This window comes from Rhipicephalus sanguineus, unplaced genomic scaffold (assembly GCF_013339695.2).
Source record: "Rhipicephalus sanguineus isolate Rsan-2018 unplaced genomic scaffold, BIME_Rsan_1.4 Seq10614, whole genome shotgun sequence".
NCBI classification, from domain to species: Eukaryota; Metazoa; Arthropoda; class Arachnida; order Ixodida; family Ixodidae; genus Rhipicephalus; species Rhipicephalus sanguineus.
The window spans coordinates 43,693-48,077 of NW_023614252.1; the positions used below are offsets into that span (position 1 = coordinate 43,693).

At 47.2% G+C, this 4,385-nt stretch overlaps 1 non-coding gene across 1 annotated transcript; it reads left to right on the forward strand.

The window, feature by feature from the left end:
• The first annotated feature begins 3,197 nt into the window (after positions 1–3,197).
• On the forward strand, positions 3,198–3,268 carry Trnar-gcg (transfer RNA arginine (anticodon GCG)). The gene has a single exon. It is a non-coding gene; the product is annotated as a tRNA-Arg (tRNA).
• Positions 3,269–4,385: the final 1,117 nt, after the last annotated feature.

Genomic DNA, 4,385 nt, shown 5'->3' on the forward strand with positions numbered 1-4,385 from the left:
AAAAAAGTGTTCCACACTCGCCGCCTTGGCTGCGATTGGCGCTGACTAACACTCCTAGGTTTAAATCAACATACATACCCACAAAGTGGACGGGAGGATGACCGCCGCCGTAGCTCAGTGGTAGAGCATCGGACGCGTTATTCGAAGGTCGCAGGTTCGGTCCCTGCCGGCGGCAAGTCATCTTTTCGTCCACTTTACTTTCCTCACATTTACATTCTAAATACTACAGATAACACCCCCTATACTTTCCTTGGCGTTATTGTCTGTTAGTTCTCATTAATATGTGTCTAACAAAGATAAACGAGCCCTTAAAATCATCTTTCCTTCATTCATAGCGAGGGTCTCGTCCTGGCAGACTTAATGCCATCAGGTAGTATGCGAGGGATTATTGGTCAGCTGCCAGCTCGCAAAAAGATCACGTGCTAAGTGACGCCAACAGGCAAAAAAAGTGTTCCACACTCGCCGCCTTGGCTGCGATTGGCGCTGACTAACACTCCTAGGTTTAAATCAACATACATACCCACAAAGTGGACGGGAGGATGACCGCCGCCGTAGCTCAGTGGTAGAGCATCGGACGCGTTATTCGAAGGTCGCAGGTTCGGTCCCTGCCGGCGGCAAGTCATCTTTTCGTCCACTTTACTTCCTCACATTTACATTCTAAATACTACAGATAACCCCCTATACTTTCCTTGGCGTTATTGTCTGTTAGTTCTCATTAATATTGTGTCTAACAAAGATAAACGAGCCCTTAAAATCATCTCCTTCCTTCATTCATAGCGAGGGTCTCGTCCTGGCAGACTTAATGCCATCAGGTAGTATGCGAGGGATTATTGGTCAGCTGCCAGCTCGCAAAAAGATCACGTGCTAAGTGACGCCAACAGGCAAAAAAAAGTGTTCCACACTCGCCGCCTTGGCTGCGATTGGCGCTGACTAACACTCCTAGGTTTAAATCAACATACATACCCACAAAGTGGACGGGAGGATGACCGCCGCCGTAGCTCAGTGGTAGAGCATCGGACGCGTTATTCGAAGGTCGCAGGTTCGGTCCCTGCCGGCGGCAAGTCATCTTTTCGTCCACTTTACTTTCCTCACATTTACATTCTAAATACTACAGATAACACCCTATACTTTCCTTGGCGTTATTGTCTGTTAGTTCTCATTAATATTGTGTCTAACAAAGATAAACGAGCCCTTAAAATCATCTCCTTTCCTTCATTCATAGCGAGGGTCTCGTCCTGGCAGACTTAATGCCATCAGGTAGTATGCGAGGGATTAGTGGTCAGCTGCCAGCTCGCAAAAAGATCACGTGCTAAGTGACGCCAACAGGCAAAAAAAGTGTTCCACACTCGCCGCCTTGGCTGCGATTGGCGCTGACTAACACTCCTAGGTTTAAATCAACATATACCCACAAAGTGGACGGGAGGATGACCGCCGCGTAGCTCAGTGGTAGAGCATCGGACGCGTTATTCGAAGGTCGCAGGTTCGGTCCCTGCCGGCGGCAAGTCATCTTTTCGTCCACTTTACTTTCCTCACATTTACATTCTAAATACTACAGATAACACCCCCTATACTTTCCTTGGCGTTATTGTCTGTTAGTTCTCATTAATATTGTGTCTAACAAAGATAAACGAGCCCTTAAAATCATCTCCTTTCCTTCATCATAGCGAGGGTCTCGTCCTGGCAGACTTAATGCCATCAGGTAGTATGCGAGGGATTATTGGTCAGCTGCCAGCTCGCAAAAAGATCACGTGCTAAGTGACGCCAACAGGCAAAAAAAGTGTTCCACACTCGCGCCTTGGCTGCGATTGGCGCTGACTAACACTCCTAGGTTTAAATCAACATACATACCCACAAAGTGGACGGGAGGATGACCGCCGCCGTAGCTCAGTGGTAGAGCATCGGGACGCGTTATTCGAAGGTCGCAGGTTCGGTCCCTGCCGGCGGCAAGTCATCTTTCGTCCACTTACTTTCCTCACATTTACATTCTAAATACTACAGATAACACCCCCTATACTTTCCTTGGCGTTATTGTCTGTTAGTTCTCATTAATATTGTGTCTAACAAAGATAAACGAGCCCTTAAAATCATCTCCTTTCCTTCATTCATAGCGAGGGTCTCGTCCTGGCAGACTTAATGCCATCAGGTAGTATGCGAGGGATTATTGGTCAGCTGCCAGCTCGCAAAAAGATCACGTGCTAAGTGACGCAACAGGCAAAAAAAAGTGTTCCACACTCGCCGCCTTGGCTGCGATTGGCGCTGACTAACACTCCTAGGTTTAAATCAACATACATACCCACAAAGTGGACGGGAGGATGACCGCCGCCGTAGCTCAGTGGTAGAGCATCGGACGCGTTATTCGAAGGTCGCAGGTTCGGTCCCTGCCGGCGGCAAGTCATCTTTTCGTCCACTTTACTTTCCTCACATTACATTCTAAATACTACAGATAACACCCCCTATACTTTCCTGGCGTTATTGTCTGTTAGTTCTCATTAATTGTGTCTAACAAAGATAAACGAGCCTTAAAATCATCTCCTTTCCTTCATTCATAGCGAGGGTCTCGTCCTGGCAGACTTAATGCCATCAGGTAGTATGAGGGATTATGGTCAGCTGCCAGCTCGCAAAAAGATCACGTGCTAAGTGACGCCAACAGGCAAAAAAAAGTGTTCCACACTCGCGCCTTGGCTGCGATTGGCGCTGACTAACACTCCTAGGTTTAAATCAACATACATACCCACAAAGTGGACGGGAGGATGACCGCCGCCGTAGCTCAGTGGTAGAGCATCGGACGCGTTATTCGAAGGTCGCAGGTTCGGTCCCTGCCGGCGGCAAGTCATCTTTTCGTCCACTTTACTTTCCTCACATTTACATTCTAATACTACAGATAACACCCCCTATACTTTCCTTGGCGTTATTGTCTGTTAGTTCTCATTAATATTGTGTCTAACAAAGATAAACGAGCCCTTAAAATCATTCCTTTCCTTCATTATAGCGAGGGTCTCGTCCTGGCAGACTTAATGCCATCAGGTAGTATGCGAGGGATTATTGGTCAGCTGCCAGCTCGCAAAAGATCACGTGCTAAGTGACGCCAACAGGCAAAAAAAAGTGTTCCACACTCGCCGCCTTGGCTGCGATTGGCGTGACTAACACTCCTAGGTTTAAATCAAATACATACCCACAAAGTGGACGGGAGGATGACCGCCGCCGTAGCTCAGTGGTAGAGCATCGGACGCGTATTCGAAGGTCGCAGGTTCGGTCCCTGCCGGCGGCAAGTCATCTTTTCGTCCACTTTACTTTCCTCACATTTACATTCTAAATACTACAGATAACACCCCCTATACTTTCCTTGGCGTTATGTCTGTTAGTTCTCATTAATATTGTGTCTAACAAAGATAAACGAGCCCTTAAAATCATCTCCTTTCCTTCATTCATAGCGAGGGTCTCGTCCTGGCAGACTTAATGCCATCAGGTAGTATGCGAGGGATTATTGGTCAGCTGCCAGCTCGCAAAAAGATCACGTGCTAAGTGACGAAACAGGCAAAAAAAAAGTGTTCCACACTCGCCGCCTTGGCTGCGATTGGCGCTGACTAACACTCCTAGGTTTAAATCAATACATACCCACAAAGTGGACGGGAGGATGACCGCCGCCGTAGCTCAGTGGTAGAGCATCGGAGCGTTATTCGAAGGTCGCAGGTTCGGTCCTGCCGGCGGCAAGTCATCTTTTCGTCCACTTTACTTCCTCACATTACATTCTAAATACTACAGATAACACCCCCTACTTTCCTTGGCGTTATTGTCGGAGTTCTCATTAATATTGTGTCTAACAAAGATAAACGAGCCCTTAAAATCATCTCCTTTCCTTCATTCTAGCGAGGGTCTCGTCCTGGCAGACTTAATGCCATCAGGTAGTATGCGAGGGATTATTGGTCAGCTGCCAGCTCGCAAAAAGATCACGTGTAAGTGACGCCAACAGGCAAAAAAAGTGTTCCACACTCGCCGCCTTGGCTGCGATTGGCGCTGACTACACTCCTAGGTTTAAATCAACATACACCCACAAAGTGGACGGGAGGATGACCGCCGCCGTAGCTCAGTGGTAGAGCATCGGACGCGTTATTCGAAGGTCGCAGGTTCGGTTCCGGCGGCAAGTCATCTTTTCGTCCACTTTACTTTCCTCACATTTACATTCTAAATACTACAGATAACACCCCCTATACTTTCCTTGGCGTTATTGTCTGTTAGTCTCATTAAATTGTGTCTAACAAAGAAACGAGCCCTTAAAATCATCTCCTTTCCTTCATTCATAGAGTGCTTGTACACACAGCAAACCAAATAAAATAGGTGTATAATTATGAACGTACAGAACATTGTGCTAACTCCACATCGTAAAC